Source organism: Akebia trifoliata, chromosome 3 (assembly GCF_017979445.1).
Source record: "Akebia trifoliata isolate Shusen 1 chromosome 3, ASM1797944v1, whole genome shotgun sequence".
NCBI lineage: Eukaryota > Viridiplantae > Streptophyta > Magnoliopsida > Ranunculales > Lardizabalaceae > Akebia > Akebia trifoliata.
Window position 1 is genome coordinate 2474095 of NC_141377.1, and position 19014 is coordinate 2493108.

The window sequence follows — 19014 nt, forward strand, 5'->3', positions numbered from 1 at the left end:
AATTTATTTCATGAAATATAGAAGTATTGTGTGTTGGATTTACAATTATGTAATCCATGTGGGCTTAAATACCCTTAGTAAGATATAAAATCTTACTAAGTAAGTCATGCTAGTCTGATTCATAAAATAAGGTTTTGTTCGGCAACTAACTTGACAAAGTAAGGGAGTTTTTGTAAAAATGTTATAACAGATAGGTCTTCCAGGTAAATCTCTCTTCTTTTTTTAGATCACCTTTTTTAATGATTCCCGCTTCTGGCGCCCGTTGTTTCAAAACTCTTTTTGACATCTCATCTCGTTCATGGAGGATACCAAGTTGTCTCAGATGAGATAAATTGTTTAACTCGTTTTATATTTATTTATTTATGTAAAAATAATTATAAATATTTTCTAAATTAAGGTAGATTAAAATATGTTTAACCATTAAATCATTGTTTATGTACATAATAAATATTTAAATTTAAAAAAATATATTTTAATTAAAATATACAAAATACCATTTGACCAGGAGTGGGATTTTCAAAATATTATTTGAATCATCTCATTTGTCTTACGAGATTTTGCATGGTTGGGACTTGAGACACCATACCTATTTGTATTGTTCGTGGATAATACCAAGATGACTCAGGTGAGTCATCTCAATCTCGAACAAAATTTAAAATCATGGTCATCATGAGTCATAAACTTAAGTCTATGAGATTTCTTCAATTTGAATCATGGTTTGACGTCTCATTGTTATATTCCATTTTTTGCATTCGTCTAATTTGACGATCCATCATCTGATTGTAGTAGATTCCTAATGATAAGTGCAAAGAACTCGAAGACTTAAAAGTATTGTCCATGATTTCTCTCATTTCTAGTCTTTCCATCTCTTTTACTTATTACGACTCAACAAAGAAATTTACGCATACTTAGGATCACTACACCTTACATCCAATTTAGCAAATATGTATGTTTAGGTTCTCTATACAATTCGATAACCTAGAGACATCACGACATTAAGAAAATATGAGCTCGAAACTTAAAAATAATTACATTAGAATTGAAAGAAACCTCACGTCCAAATTCAAACAAATTTACAAAAATCAATAAAATGACGAAAATACCCTTCATGAATCTCAACCCTCTAAAAAATCTCGAAAATACCTCTGTTGCATTTATAATATGATTTTCGAGTCTAATGAAAATCAAATAGACGAAAACAGATAAATTTACTAGAAATCATAAAAATGATTGAAACACCCATTAATGTCCGACTTTTACTTAGAAACTTTGATTCTTAAGAAAACATAATCAAATTTTTTTAAATAATTTGGAAAAACTCTTGACTAATCAAAGTTACATTAAAATTTAAACAACCAATTAAAATTCACAATCAACATTAAATTAAAATTAAAATCTACCCGACTAATTAAAATTCAAAATTGATTTAAAATTCAAATTATACCAAAATCAAAATTAAGTTCAAATTAAAGATTAATCGATCAATGCAAATTAAAATTCCATCAAAACCCAATTAAATCTCAATCAATCAATTAAAGACTCAAAAATTTCTTCAAAATCTAATTAAAAACTCAAGTTAAGAGATTGATCAACAATTAAAATTAAAATTTAATCAAATTAAAAATCAAAATTAAAGTCAAATTAAAATTGGCCTATAAATTTTAAATTAAAAATTTATTGACCCATAAAATTGGAATTAAAATAAAATTTTAATTATATTAAAAATCGAAAAAGTAATAATAAAAACCGATCAATCACGAATTCATCAATGGAGGACTATCAAGATGTAAGAAGCATGGGATTGTCGCCCTGTTCTTCTAAAAGAAACGTGAAGAGAATTAAAAGGAAAGAAGATAAAATCATTTATTTTTGGGACATCCCAAACAAAAGAAGAGGAAACAAAAAAAAAAAAAAAAAAAGAAGGAAAATATATGAAACGTGGAAAGGAAAACTAAAAAAGGGAACACGTTGGATTTCTAAATATTTAAAAAAAAAAGAAAAGAAAACAATTATAGGAGGGGGGTGCACAACAAAAGTTCGGATGTGCTCTCTCTCACAGACTTCCCTCTCTCTCTCTCTCTCTCCACGTTCTTCTTCTCTTTTTTGCTTTCTCTTGTTCTCTTGTTCCTGCAAAAACAAACAAAAAGAAAAAATAGAAAAATGAAGATTAAAAAGAATAAAAAATAAAAAATAAAAACAGCAAGATAAGAGGAAGAATAGAGGAAAGAATAAGAGGAAGAAAAGTTACATCCAAGCTCCCTCACTAACCATCATCTTCTTCATCAGCACAGCCAAGCCAAGGTTCCTGTTGTCTTCTTTATGTTCATCCTCACATAACGTTTCATCCTCTCAAACCACCACCTTCTCCACTTCTCTCCAACGCCTTTTGTGGTTGTTTTGGTTTGTGCCTGAAGGGACTCCACACAGATAAAGGTAAGTTCATCATCGTTATATTTTTTTTATAGTTTTCAATTTTTTTCTACTCTTAATTATTATTCTTCCTCCCATATTTATTTATTTTTTATATGCTCTTTTTCATTTTTTTTTGTTTTGTCATTGATCGATCGTTGATATGTTTTTTTTTTTTTATCTTGAGTCATAATCACCATACATTTTATCACGGAGAAAGTCGTTTTTTTTTTTTAAATTATTTTTCTTATTATTCTTTCCCATTTTTTCTCACCATATTCATTGTCGTCATACTAATCGGTTTTGTTTTTTGAAATTTATTTTCGATTATAGTGATCCGAATTATTTTGGTAGTTTTTATGTTTAGGAATATAAAATTGTTCAAATTGATAGATTGTGATACATGATACTTATGCAATGATTGAAAATGATGTCATGCAATAATTTACTAGTTAAGTTGATGAATATTCAAGACGAATGTTTAGAAATTCAGAAATTGGCATATCTCTATCTTTTGTTAATTTTGAAATTTCAATTCTGTAAGTAAACTATTGATTTAGAAATTTCATGATCATGATTTGATAATTTAGAAATTTATAAATTGCATGTGTTTTGGAGTTTTATATTCATATTTGAAATTTTCTATTTTGAAAATTTCATATTCATATTTTCTATTTTAAAATTTTCATATTCATATTTTCCATTTTTAAAATTTCATAGTCATATTTTTTATTTTGGAAAATTCATATTCATAAATTTCTACTTTGGGAAATTCATGTTCATAAGTTTTTATTTTAGAAAATTCATATTTGGAGTTTTCTAAAGTGAAGATTTTATAATTTTTCTATTTGAGAAAATTCATATTCATAAATTTCTAATTTATAAATTTCACATTTTGATAATTTTTCAATTTAGGAGTTTTGTATTTTTCTTATTTAGAAACTTTATGTTCGTGGAAATTTATGACTTTCTAATTTAAAATTTTAATGTTTTAAACTTTCTATTTTGGAAAATTGGTATTTATAAATTTTTAATTTGAGAATTCATCATACATTCATAAATTTTTAATTTAGAAAATTTCTAATTTCAAATTTAAAAACTTCATAAGTTGCCAATTTAACAATTTTCACATTTATGATTTTCAAAATTGGAAAATTTTCATAATTCCCACTTTTCCTAATTTAGAAAATATTTGCATATGTGGATTTTTAATTGACTTTCGATCATGGAATATAATTAGGATTTTGTCACATTTTTCCTTTTTATAAGAAATTCGATGAATTATTTAAATAATTGAGAAAATTTTAGTCAAATGATGTCAAAAATCTTGTCTTAAAATAAATTTTTGCACGATGACAAGTACTACTATCTATATTTGAATTTGATATCGAGTTTATAAGTGATTTACAGAATTGTTTAGCCAACTTTTTAACTTGAGAATTCTTACAAAACAAAAAAAAAATGAATACTTGAGCAAAAACCACTATCAAAGGCAAAGGTAATGGCAAAGCTCAAATCCCATATAATCCCTCAAACCTCAATCCCTTTGAGCCAATTTCAAAGTTTGATTACATAGAAAAATCAGCCCAAATTATATTGACCTTTAATAAACTCATATATGACTCCCTGTCAACCCCGCAAATCCTATCATGAATATTTCCTACCAACTGCCATTTTATGCCCAAACCACATAAGCCACAATCCAAGGGATTAACGCCTAAAACATCTCTTTTTATAATTTCCTTAGATTATGGCTTAGGTGGCATGGGTTGAGGTGTGGGAGGATGATTTCAATCCTATACCCTAGGTGTATATGATCCGGAGTCTTTCCTTTTTGGAGTGTAGGATTCAATTATGGAAAGCTAGCCCAAATAAGAAGGCATTTAAATATAACAAGGGCTCTTTGACCTAGTCAACTAATGCAAATCGAAAGATCAACCCTTTTCCTACTTAGAAAGGGATGAACCCATTCTAGTACACGAGCTCAGCCATGACTGAGCAAGGCTGCTTTACTCATGAGGTACCACAAACTTAGGTTTTTTGAACAACACAAAACTCATCCTCTTGGTCTTCACTAGATTTGAGATGTGTATAGCCAGGATGTGCTTCACTTTTGGTCCTACACATCAATAATTTAAAATATATTGTATTAATTTTGAGTCATCAAATTGGTTAAACTCAATAGATGTATATATATCTAAGTCAAGCCAAGTTTTGTAACTTTTAAAAAAGAAAAGATTTGAATATGATGTGTTTGTAAATGTAGGAGTCCAAAATGTAGTGTGACCTGCCTCACATGGAGAGGGGAAATAATATTAGACTATATAGTCACTACTCACTACCTAGTTTTATTGTTTAGGAACCCAAAAAATGATATCAAAATGGTATAAGGTAAGTGGTTTGTTTTTAAGTTGTGTAATTATTTTAGTCGCACATCGAATAAAAACAATTAAAGAGTGTAATTCTTATAAAAAAGCTCTCACATAATGTAATGAATGTGAGAGAGATATAAATGAAGCCTACATGTGCATGAGGGCCCATGGGTTTTAAAGGGATTTAGATCCATTGGTCCGAAAAAACTTTAGTGCGTGCACAGGAAGAGTGCAAATCTCGGATTTAAGCCTCACGTAAGTGTGCGTGAAAAATCCACTTTGCTAAAATTTGTGGTGCATGTTCTAAAGTCCTCACAAAGTGTCTCTCTAAAGAGACACTTTCATCACTATAAATTCTCATCATTTCTCTCATTTGCATTTTCGAATTTATTTGCAGTATATCATTTGGTTTTCCTTGTGTTTTCTTGTGAGTTTTTGAGAGTACAATCATAGTACAAGTTTGATTGTATATGTACACTTGGAGTGCTGGTTTATACACGTGCAGAGTGTTGTATCCTAGGAGTCAGAGGTCCATCAACTACTAGCACATTGCAAGGGTGCCTTATGGCTATTGTATCTAATACATGCCTTGCTCTCTTCAAATTAGTGATTGAGTGCAATCGATATTTCTAACTTATTTAGTTCTATGTTATTTTATTACAATTTCTTCTTTGTTTATCTTCTATAACTAATTACATAGATTTAACAACAAAAAGTCAATACTCACTACTTGAAAGCTGAAACCTAGTCCGATGATCAAGTTATGGAATTGGAAGGTGTTAGGCATTCAATCCCATACAACAAAGCTATTATCTAATGATACCCGTGACATTTACATTACTCAACTAACCCAAGTAAGCATGGACCTAAATGATGTACTAACTAAACATGTAAATAAGAAGGAACATGGAACTTCAAGTAGTCGGCGATTTGTTTGAATGAGAGAAAGGCATTTCCAATCTTGTTCAAAATATTTTTGAATGAGGCACCATCCTGAAGGCCATCATCAATTCTACCTCTATAATACTAAACTTCAAGATAGAGGTATCATCATCTTTTGCTCATTCCAAATCAATTAGCTTATGCAATTTTATCTATATAATTCTTTCTAAATTACTAGCTAATAGATTTGGTGAGGTTTTACCTATTTTGATTTCAAAAGAACAGTGGTCAATTGTAAAATTAAGGTCGCAATCACACTTCCTGAAAACTGGTAAATTCGACATAATAATTTGACGGGCCAAGCTTGGTCCATGAAATTTAGAAACTGAATTTTGACGGTCTAGGACCATCGAAATTCTTGATGTTCCCAGATTTGATGACTTAGAGCTGTCGAATTTCTCTCATCATTCATTAATTTGATAGTTTCGACTTGTCAAAAAAAAAAAAAAAAATTTGACAATGCAAAATTCGACACTAATTTAACCTCTTGGTCCATCGAATTTTATGAAATTTGACAGGCCAAGGCCGTCAAATTTGGGCTTTTTCACATTGTGTCATGATGTGATTCAAGATGAAAATGAGGAGCAAAGAAAGAATTTGCATTAAAAATAGATATGTCTAAGGCATAATACAGGGTTCAATGGGAGTTTCAATTGAAGTTGCTCATGAAATTCGGGTTCTCGGATCATTGGCTTTGTTTGGTCAAGGGATGCTTTAATTTCTAGCACTTGATACTCTTTTGTTGTTCAATGAAGCCCTATTCAAATATTTCGAATGAGATTTGCGGACTGAGGCAGACCCATGCCTTTTTTCGTCATTGCTGAGGAAGTGCTTAGTAGTTCCAAGTTAATTTGCTTTTTGCTGATCACCTGTTAATCCTCTCAAAAGAGACTAAGAAATCTCTAAGCCATGCTGGAAAAACGCTTAAGATGCATGCAATGTCATGGAATATTATAGAAGCTAAAAGAGCAAATATTCCATAACACTGTGTTGGGATTGGAGAAATGGAGGGAAGAGAAGAGAAAATAAATGAGTTACTCTCCATTTGTCTTATTTGTATTGTTAAGTGGGGGCAGAAAAGAAGACAAAAATGGTGAGTTTTCTCTCTAAAGTGGAGAGATATGGAGAAAAAACCTTTTAAAATATTTTATAACTTGAACTCTACCTCTAGATCTCTTTTAAGATATTATAAAATTTCAAAGTTGTTCCAATTTCTCTTCTGTCAATGCAAACATGGTGGAAAGAACCTGAGTTTCTCCTCTCTTCTCTTAATGAGTTTATCTTCTCTCCACTCCTCTCTACCCAAACAAAGTGTAAGTGTGCAAACTAAAAGAAAAATGGTGGAAAGAAACTGAGTTTCTCTTATCTTAATGGGTTTCTCTCCTCTCCACTCCTCTCAACCCAAACAAAGTGCAAGTGTGCAACAACTAAAAAAGTAACTAAGCATACAAAGAAGGCCATGAATGAAATCTATTCTAGCATGCAACTCCATGCTCAAACAAAATAACTAACAACAAAAACTAAAACAAGAATGGTTGCTTGGGTTCGGGACTAAAGAAAAATGAGATTTGGTTTGTTTTTTTTTTTTTTCTCGAGTCAATAGAACCTGTTTTCTTTATTTATTTACCTCTTTGATTGCTTGGAAAATAAATAATTATTGCACAAAAGTAACCTGTGATACCACAAGAAAATTAAATGTATAGAATGCTAATAGTTATTATTTATGAATTGTAAAATCAAACCAAAATTGAACGATTATACCCACAACTTAGTTCATGAATTTAGTAAGTCTTACAAATCTGGAGATCGGAAATATTTTTTTTGTTGATACATGTAACTACATGTGCTATCCACAGCTACTACTTAATTTTTTTGATAAATTGGCCTAGTCTGAGTGTGACTATCAAAAATAAGATCGACAATGCTACCGAGCCAAAAAAAATGAAGGTGGAAGGGTTCTGCAAGGAGGATCCTAAAGACGGTGTGTAGCTTCTGATGGCATACAATTCGATAGACGTTGGTGCACATCATTGAAAATAGTAATATTACTACTAGTCGATATAAAGGCAACGATGTTTGATAGAGGGAGAATGGGCATGGGACTTTGGCTTTAGGAGAGGCATCGATGAATTGGACATTGAAGAAGTTGGTAGATTAATTGATGACGCTTCATGCATCGAATTGAGTACGGGCAGAGAAGATGAATGAGTGTGGACGACTAGTAAGGATGGTAGATTCTCGGTTCGGTCCTTCTATCACTCTTTGTGCAACAATGGAGCTACCTTATTTCCTCATGTCTCAATTTGGGGGCCGAAAGTGCCAAGTAAAATTGTTTTTTTCACATGGGCGACGTCTTTAAGAAGGATTCAAACAGTGGACTTTTTGATGCGGCGTGGTCTGTACAGGGCAAGTTGTTGTGTGCTTTGTATGGATAATGGAGAGTCATCGGATCATCTTCTCCTTCATTGTAAGTTTGCACATGGTATTTGGGCTCACTTCTTTAAGCTGTATGGAGTACTAACTTGCCTACTTAGAACGGTAAAGGATCTATTCACTTGTTGGTCGACAATTGGTTTCTCATTTGGTGGTTCGATAAGGTTGTTGTGGAGTATTACACCATTCGCAATTTGTTGGGGGGTGTGGCTCGAGAGAAATAGGCGCATTTTTGAAAGGAAACAGAAAGATTGTACAGATACGATTATATCTATTTTGGGTCTTATTTTTTGTTGGTCCAAAGTCTATAACGAGTTTAGAGGGAGTTTCTTCGAGGATTTTCTTTATAATTGGGATGGGATTTGTTGTATTTCACATGAGGAGCATCTTATTTGTAAGGTTTTGCTAGGCTGGTCACCTCGACTGGCCTAGTGTTTTTTTTGAATGAAATGCTATTTATCAAAAAAAAGATATAAAGGCAACCCTAGTGTGAGGATGGCAATCATGACGAGAGATGTATAAAACCCTAATGAGTTCATCATCATGAAGACTATGAGTGATACTGTTCCCAGATATGTTTCTTTGTAGCTATACGGATTGTAATAATATGATGGCACTTCATTGGAGTTGGTGCTGGAGTTAGAGGGAGAGTTGAGTCCAACTTGATAGGTTGCTATTGCAATCAGTACCGCCACCACCAACAATGCATTTCGAACATCTAGCACTATTTTCATTGGGATATGAAAGATAACAAATGTCATACCCTCCCAAGGCAAGTTGTCTCCATTTTATGAACTTCGTGACGTTGAGAATTAATAAGTGGTAAAGGAGACGGAATATCCTGGCCTCTCATAGCTCCCGCTCCTATACACAGCATCACCTCAATGTCCCTAGTATCTAGAGCTGTTAATCCCCTTGTGTTCTTCACATTCATGTCCACCCGCTTATTGATATTAGTGTTCCTAACCAACATTTGCACTACCTGCAAAAGATTATTACATGCATTGCATTAAGGGCAACTCCAATGCAAATAGTCATGTCTGCTAGGCTTTTTATCGTGGAGAGTCATTTTGCCTATTCTCCACAAATTCAGCTAAAATAAAAGTTTCAAAATTGCTATTGTTTTTTACCGCCAACAGGTAGGTAGGTTGGGAGAGAGAAAGAGAGACACTCGCTCTCTTCTTTTGCCTCTCCACTTTCTCTCTCTTTCCAAAATATTTCAAATTAGAGAGCCAAATCTTGAGCGCGTTGGAGTACTACTTTCAGAGGGCTCTGGTTTTGTAAATTGGCAGTTGGGAGAGGATACATAGTCCGGGCCGAGTGCGTTGGAGTTGCTCTAAGTAACTATTTCCCATTTACACAACAAACGGTACAATTGAAAATTTTGGGTGATTTATCAAAAAAAAAAAAAAAAAAAATTTTGGGTGATTCAATATACAAACTCAAAAAGGGTTGTTTAATGAGTTGACTCAAACACTCTACAAGTGCATTTGAAAATTCGTTTGTATGGGATATTCAACTGAGTTATGCATGCTATATTTAATATTCTTTAAAAAAAAATATTTGATGCTAAATTTATTATGTTTTATATATTAATAATTTAAAAATATATTGAATTGATTATTGAGTGATGAAATTCACTCAACCCTGGATATCTGGGTTGAGTCAAGCTTTGTAGCTTTAAAAAATAAATAATGAAATATAATGAGTGTTTATGAATATAGGAACCCAAAATCTAGGATGACATGCCTCACTTGGAAAAGGAAAATGATGTTGGACAAGAGTTGCCCCCTACTTTTGTTGTCTAGGAACCCAAAAAGTGATTACAAAATAGGGGAAATGACTCAAAGTACCCTAATGCAAGGGTTTCTTTCTAAATAATAAAAAGTCCATTTAGTAAAAAAAAATCTTTCCTAATAGTCCACATCGAGCTAATCACTTTTTATTGTCTAGTTCAACATTTTTATTGTCAAACTCGCCACTTTTTATTGTTAATCTTGACAATAATAAAACATTACTTAAAAGCATCAAGTTAATCAATAATTTTAGTTGAACTCAAAATATTTATATTATCAATCTTGATGATATTTGTTATATTATTGATGATTTCGACGCCTTTAGGTCATGTTAAATTATTGTCAAGTTTGACAATATTTTCATAAATTTTTTTGAACTGGACAATAAAAAGTGGTGAACTAGACAATAACAAATGGTAGTGAACTTAGACACTGTAAATGTGATCTAATTTTTTTTTTCTTTCACTTTATCATTTCTTTTTTCTTTTTTCTTTTTTCGACTTCAATGCTAGGTAAATCTCTTTGAAATACTCAAAATACATATATTATGGTTGCGAAATAGACATTTGAATCAAAAGTTATGACGTTGCATTAAATTCGACACCATAAATCTCTTAATCATTTTTTAAATCGTTGAATAAAATTAAAAAAATATATCTAAATGTTCAAAATTATAGTATATCATTTTCCATTCGTCGTTCACAATAAAAAATCGTCGAAAATGATCCACTGAAAAATCTAACTATGTGAAGAAGATGAGAAAAAGGGTAGTTTGCATCTTTCAAAACCACGATAACGAGAGATGAGGTTCATGGAACATTATGAAAGAAATATTTTACCAAATGGACTATTAAGATATCATCCAAAACTTAGGGACTATATAGAAAAAACCCCTCCACTAGGACCCTTTAAGTAATTTTCCCTACAAAATAATATAAGGTAGAGTTGTGAAAAGAAACCTAAAATCTGGATTCAAGGATAAGGTTATCAAATTGGAACGTACGAGGCACATCCAATGTATCAAGTTACAAAATTGGAAGGTATTAAGCATCTAATGGCACCCAACAAAGCTAGTATCTACTGATACCCATGTAAATTCTTGTCTAAAGCTGGTGGGGATAGTTGGGAGGAGGGTTCTATGATGATCTATGAAATACCTTACTCGCTCATGAGGTGATTCGAGATCTAAATAAGTAGACTAGGGGATAGAATATTGCATTAAAACTAGATGTACTTAAGGTATATGACAAGCCACGATATTTATGATAATACCTTACCCTCATAATTTTGAACATTTAGGTGTAACTTTCGATCCATTTTTGATGATTTGTGACAAAAATGGAAAACAAAGATAATTCTCAAAGTTTTGAAGATTTAGTTATAAAGTTAGATTTGAGTGTCTATTTCACAAATATAATATATGTTCTATGTATTTCAAGAAGATCTATCCAGTGATGAGGTCAATAAAACGAAAAAGAAAAAGAAAAAAAAAAAAAATCAAAATTGCTTGTCGAGATCAACATTTGTCGTCTAGATCTAAAATTGAATTATTGATTTCAATGATTCAATTGTTGATGTTGACTATTTGAATTTTTTCAACCTCCCCACTAGATATATATTTTTGAAATATCCAAGATGCATATATTGTAATGGCAAAATGGACAAATGGAGCAATTATTGCAATCTTATTAGGGTTATCCAACTCCAATCTTAATAATAGTGTAATGATTAATTGATCTGAGTGTCTGTTAATTACGCCATTACAACATGTGCATTTTGGTAAGATCTATCAAATAGTGAACTCGAAAAGACAAAAGATGAAAAAAGAAGAAGTCAAGATTGTAATGTCTTGAATATCTATTATGTATCTCGCGGTAATTGATTGCTATGTTGTGCATATCCCGATGAATCAACATTTAGAACTGCTCTTATAACAAGATCTAAATAAAAGAGTTTTAGAGACATTTTGGCCATGCCATTGAGTTTAAGACATTTGATATACATAATTTAGACTATAATAATGCTAAAAAATCGGAGTTCTAACAAAAAATAACACATGCCTCAATAAATGTGCACTAACGACTAGTAAAAATATGAGATTTTTATGAAAATAAATAAAGCAAAATCCAAGTGTACCAACAGACCCGTGTTGAAAAATTACTCAAAATAGACTATGAGTTTGCGTCGATCAGAGTCTTATGCATTAAGTTATCGTAAAAAATAAGTAAATGACGGTTATGCCCTTGATACTATATAAATACCACACTTGAGATTGTGGTGAGATCAAAAGAAAAGTTGGAGTTTCAAGCAAGGAGTATTGTTGGGAGCCGTTTTGACAAAATCGCATTGTAAAAGATGCAAGACAAGTAGGTAACCTTTTTTTTTTTTTTTCTAGTTTTTAGTTAGTAATTTCAAGAAGAAATGGACTTCTCAAAAGATCTAGGTTGAGGTTTTTTATTAAGGTTTTGTTCACATGAAATCTATGCATGATTAGGTGTTTGATTCAATAGATTTATTTTTAATCATGTGTTAATAAGTTGTTTTCTCCTTACTTGATATGCTTTCAGCAGAACAGGAGAGAAACCAAGTTTTCAATGAAGTTACTGGGGATAATCGACAAAAAACTCAACAAAAAAAAAGAAGAGAGCTATTGGTGGATAATTATGACGGAAAACAATTTGTAAAGCGAATGTGTTCGCTATATGTCATCCTTGTTCGTTATATGTCACTCTTGCTCTTTATGTATCATCCTTGTTCGTTATGTGTCACATTAGTGTTCTAGGAAGAAAGGCTGTGCTCTACTTTCCAATCTATTTTTATTAAAAATATTTAAGTAAATATATTACAATTATTTAATGAAAATAAGAAAATACCCCCTCTCCATTTGGATTTAATGAAAATAGTTTCAAAGTAAAAAAAAAAATATATATATATATATATATATATATATATATATATATATATATATATATATATGAAAGAATCAAAATCTAATTTTCAAGAACAAATTACAATTTTTAGTGTTTGATAAAAATTTTCGCTTCCAAAATATTAGCTTTTTCTTCAAAATAAAATCCCATAAATTTGACAATGTCTTATTATTATTAGAACTTTCATTTTTGAGATTTTTTTTCCATTTTGAAGAATTTTGAAAATAGCCAATTTTAGGACTTCAATAAATTCTCACAAATTTCTACAAATTTATCTTTTTATTACTTTATTGCGATTTCCAAGCTTAATTTGCTACCCATCCAAGACCACAATGTAGAATTGATTGGAATCTTAGGATCACTAATATTTACAAGAAAAATATATATTTATAGATACTTAGGACCATCTATAGAAGATTTATAGATTGATGGACCGATATAGTGAACTTATGTTTCCAACTAGTTGGGCCAATGACTCTAGCCATATGCAGTGGATAGGCTACTTAAGATGTGATAGATAGATGAATTAATGGATAGACGGATGAATGAAAACGATATAAATCTCGGATGAAGGTCACTATCATAACTTTGTTTGTATTTTTGATAAACAAAACAACTTTTTTTTATACATATATATGCTTTTTTTTTTTTTTAGCATCTTAGCTTACGAGGAGTTTTTCTTAGGTTGCTTAGTGATCATTGAGATTTTTTAGTCGTTAAACAGTTGGCCAACGTAATTGGTTCATGTTTTTGGGGATTGGTAAACGTCCAATCTGAGCCCTTGTTAGCAATTTGGAATGCAACAAATTAAAATCCAATATGTGAAAATTTTGAGTTCTATTCGATTTAGGTTGCAAAAACCCGATAAAAAATTCAGTAAATGAAAAATATGCAGCATATGATTGTACGTGTAGTATACGCTCAACCTCAAAAATCCGTTCTCTTAGGTTGCCCCCATGTGGGTAAAATCTTAGCTCCACCCCTGTGCATTTCAGGACTTATGGAAGCTAATGGACTAGGGCATAAAATGAGTGGGACCACCAAGGCCAGATCTAAATATGGATGTTAGGAATTTTTACATGCTTTGAATTCGTTTAGGATCCAATTTGAATCCTACTAACTAAGATCAAAATTCATAGAATTTCACCAATTATCCACAATATCAGTATAAGGGCGCAATTTAAAATTCTCAATTGAATTCATAATTGACATTAATGACTTGAGTTTCGACTTGTAAACATTCTTACGGATTTTGAGCCACCGAGCCGCTCTAGGCTCACCATGATTGAGGAAATTTGGATTTGGTCGCAATGTTGGCAAATGCTCCCAAGCCCACAGCAACATAACTTGAAATGGTGCCTGGCACTATGATGCAACTCATTACAACTACTTCTACTTGTAGTAGTAATTGAAAATATATGTCGCTTCAACACTCTCAAGTCTCTGTAGATGCTCGCAAGGACTGCCGATGCTAGAGCTACCCGTGTTGCCTGAGACAAATGTATGGCAATTGGAAATATTTTCTCGCTCATAATTTCTTCAGGGTAGGTAGGAAGGACATACCTTGACAATCGCAATGAAAGAAACCCAACATGTTCTAACTCACTATTGCTATCTATGAAATGTTTCATCCATGCTAAGTGTGATGCTTTCCCCTTGTGGATTTCGAAACTTTCTTATGCTCTTCTATTCATTTTTGTTCAATAGCTGATAAGTCTTCTATAAGAGGATTAGTCAATGGTTCTCCGAGGACCGAAAACCCTCCAAGAACATACATATCTTCAAGTGTCAATGTTGCTTCTCCCCATGGAAATACAAAGGAGTTTGTCTCAGGACACCAAAACTCTGTTAACCCAAAGTATTAACTTAATGAGCATGTATGATAAGTGTGAAATGCCAGGAACAACGATCAAAGATTCACATCAACATATACAAACACATGTTGAACCCAAAATAAATAAAAATGACTAACATAGTAGTGAGTGATGAACAAAATAATTATTCACGAATGAATTGGGAAAGCCAACAGAAAGATTCGATTCTGACTTCGTAGAGCCGGTGCTGCTGCTGCTGCCTGCGCGTAGGGCCGTCCCCCACTCCCGTCCCGGGGCGCTAAGGGGCTTTTGTTTTTGGAACAGAAGAAAGCAAAAACAATTCCTGTTGTAGCGGCGAGCGAAATGAGAGCAGCCTAAAATGTGAAAACGGGTAACACTAGCACAATGCTTGATGTTACAAGCATACAAAAGGGAGGGCTTTATATAGAAAAGTTTTTTCTTGAAATTTCAAAGCAACAAAATAATACATTGATTATAAAAGATGTTATTGTCTATCAAATCTTTTTTATTAATAATTTTATTGTCTCTTGATTGTACTACCATTGAACCAAATAGGTAACTTTCAATAAAGTTCCTTTTATGTTTTTTCCTAAACATTGTACCTCACCCATAATTAATATGATACATTAATTCTAACAAATTTTACAACTTGCCAAATCTTTTTTATTAATATATTCATTTCTTCTGTTTGCAATTTGCAACATACATTGGATCAAAGAAATAATTTTCAATAATTTTTCTTCTTTTGTTTTCCCTACATACATGATATACAACCAAAATAATCAATATGCACATTAATTCCAAGAGATTTTACAACTTGTCAAATCTTTTTCTATTATCAAATCTACTTTCTTTCTATTTATATCAATATCATATGTTTAACCATTCATATAACCTTCAATAAGTTTTCATTTTTGTTTTCTCTTGTTTAATATACATGCACATAATTAATTATAATAGATTTTAAGGAAAATCATTCTAAAAAATCACTGCTAAAAGTACTACCGATGTTAAAGAAAAATCATACTCAAATATGGTTTATTAATATACTCCAATGCACATAAAATCGTTGCTAAAAGTACTACCGACAGTTAAAGAAAATGCCATAAAAAGTGGTGTCGGCAAAGGATTTTGTGGTGGCCACCGCTAAATTGACATTTTTACTGGTGTTTCTACAGCTGCCATTAGATTTTTAGAAAGAAAAAAAAAAAAAAGCCTCTGGCGAGCTTATTTTTCTGCCGCTATAGATCTTTTATTTTTTTTAAAAAAAATTATAATATTTTCCCTACACCCTTCATTTACGAACCTGTAAAGATTCTTAGAGAAAGAGAGAGAGATTCCGCTCTTCAATACCTCGATCTCATTTTTTCAAAGCTTTAAACCAACATAAATTAGAGGAAAATGCTGGAATGACACAAACGGAGACACAAAGGTGACAAAAATGATGTGGTGGCATGCACACAACTGTAGTATTTCGAGAAAAACATCTACGATAATGTGTGCAACACCACATCATTTTGTCACCTTTATGTCTCCATTTGTGTGACCCCCACAATGTGAAAAAGCCCAAATTTGATGGTCTTGAGTCGTCAAATTTCATAAAATTCGACGGACTAAGAGTTCGAATTGACGTCGAATTTTTCATTGTCAAAATTTTTTTTTCAACGGGTTGAAACTGTCAAATTAATAAAGAATGAGAGAAATTTGACAGCTCTAAGTTGTCAAATGTGGGAACATAAAAATTTTTGATGGTCCTAGACTGTCAAAATTTAGTTTCTAAATTTCGTTGGCCTTGGCCCGTCAATATTTTTTTTAGAATTTTTCTAATTTTCACGTAGTGCCCAACACGATTCTTAGAACGTCTGAAGTCATGCAAAAATTAAACCAAATATTAAGTGGGAAATAATCATTTGACGGTATTTCTAATATAAGAAAATCTTTTGAGGGCATTTTTGATGAGAAATTCAATTTTCAAGGTGTATTAGTATTTAATGCGCCCATCGTGTGCCCTTAGGGCACTTGTTAACAAAATCCTTCTTATAACATAAACAAAGAATTAACTCAATGAACTTTGCAAACCCAACCATCATAAATTAATCCTATTTATCTTTCCTTTTATTTTCTCTCACTACAATTAATTGGTATCATATCAGTTTTTGTGAACACAATTTTGTATAATTTTTGGAGAATTGAACACAAAGGGACAGATAACTTACATGCACAAAGAGTACTTATTTTGAATTTCCATTCTTGGGTCACATAAAACAAAAATGTCACTCACCATAAGACCTCAAATTAGTCGAAGTGCGTCCCCTTTATGATCCATTCTAAAACTACTAAAATGCAACTCAAAGAAAGATTATCAAAATTTAATTATTGAACGCAAGAACTAGATAGAAACCATGGTTTTAAAACTTGGTTTCACATTTTGTCTTGTCCATGCCAGATATCGAGTCGTCTCAGACGAGTTTTTTCGATACTTTTGAAATGTCTCGCTCAAACAAATCAAAAATAAACGTGGGGTTTTATCTCGTCCAAAAAATTGAGTTGTCCGTCCGTCTCTTCCATGCCTAATATTAAGACAACTTGGACGATACATCTTGGTCTTGGACAAGTTTTGAAACCATGATAGAAACACACTTTTAATATAGAATACAGACTCTGAATAAAATCAAATGCAGGAACAAGATTTATTTAACACACCCTAATTTGAAATTGGCAAATCACATTCTAAGACACGTACTCTAGATCAATCTTGATCAACTGAAGATAAATTACCTGAATTATGACCAAATACAGAAACATGCCATTAATCTCCTTGTTCTAGGCATTGGGAATGCGAACACATCATTTAGCCAAAACTGAATACATTAATTGTATTAGCAAAAATTGGGGCTTCCTGTTTAAATCCCTTCAAACATAAAACTGAATATATTAAAATTTTAAACCATTGAGGTCCAATTTGAAAAAAAAAATATTACCATATGTTTAAATCAATTATTAAATGATAACATGACTAATAAAAATTAAGGTTTTGTACTTAAATTTTCAAGAAAAGTGAAATTGAATATATGTAAATGTCCAAACACAAGACTATGTAAATTGAATATAAATGTAATTATTTATTAAGCAATTTCCTTCTCTCTTTTTTATGGTAACTCCCTAATCATCTTCACAAAAGGTCACTTGATAATATGAGAACTGTTGGATAAAATTATAATTCTTATAATCTAAGCAAACTAGCTAAATAAGATTGGGAGACCCAACCATCTCAAATCAAATCTACTCCTTTTTTTTTTTCTTTTCTTTTTCTATATTATTTTTAGCTATTAAAATTCATTAGGATTATATAACTTTGTCTGAACAGATCCTTATCAAGTTTGGCACAGATTTAAATATTCATCCAATGAACTAGAAATCGGCAACCCCTTAGGATTGTCGATAAAAAAAAAAATATCCATGAAATCCCTCTTGCAGAACTTAGAACTTCATCTACTTTCAAAGGTGAAGCGGGTGATATTAAATCTGCACCTAAGCTCCATGGAAGGTCCCACCAACCAGCAATATCATTCAATTTCTACCAATTCCACTCAGGCCGAATCCAAGAATTAAATTAATTTTCCATCTAAAAAATAGGACACCAATTACACCAACATTGTGTTTAAGTTTATTTTACAAGATTGTAATTATATAAACCATGAATTTGAATTCTCCACAAAGTACATAATTATTGTAAAACATCTTAATTGTTATCCTAATTTTATTTTTTGGTAAGTATAAATTCATTAATAAAAAGAAAAAGTGCAATGATCGGTTGAGGTGACCAACCGAAACAAAAGATCAACAATCACATAAGGACGCGAAACGATAAACAAACTCCTCGAAGAATATCTCTCTATAATCGGGATAAAGTTTACACCAAAAATATAGCAGCCATAAAACATTCAACACAATATCTCTAGAAGAAGGATTAGCCCTTTTGAATATCGTATTGTTCTTTTCCATCCAAATCCCCCAGGTCATTATAAATGGAAGTAAATTTTAAAGGACTTTCTTTCTCCCCGAAAACAAGGTAGAATCCCAACCCTCAACATAGACAATGTCGAATTTGGGTTGACCCAATACCCTTTGAACAGTTGCAGAAAATGAGACCATTTCCAAAGAATACCCTTTGAACAAATTAAATAATAATATTCACAATGGATTAATATAAGGTATTTGATACAGAGATGTGTTTTGTAATCTCCAAATTACATCAATTGGAGGGTTAACCTCTTCCATAAGGTGATCTTCAGGT

General features: G+C 31.7%; 1 long non-coding RNA gene across 2 annotated transcripts; it reads left to right on the top strand.

Annotated features, from left to right (window-relative positions):
• The first annotated feature begins 12241 nt into the window (after nucleotides 1-12241).
• Nucleotides 12242-12598, top strand: LOC147405495 (uncharacterized). 2 transcript variants are annotated; one of them, XR_015175738.1, is made up of 2 exons: nucleotides 12242-12322; nucleotides 12520-12598. It is a non-coding gene; the product is annotated as an uncharacterized LOC147405495 (long non-coding RNA). The 2 variants fall into 2 exon arrangements; XR_015175737.1 differs by having other exon boundaries at nucleotides 12247-12318.
• The last annotated feature ends 6416 nt before the right edge of the window (nucleotides 12599-19014 follow it).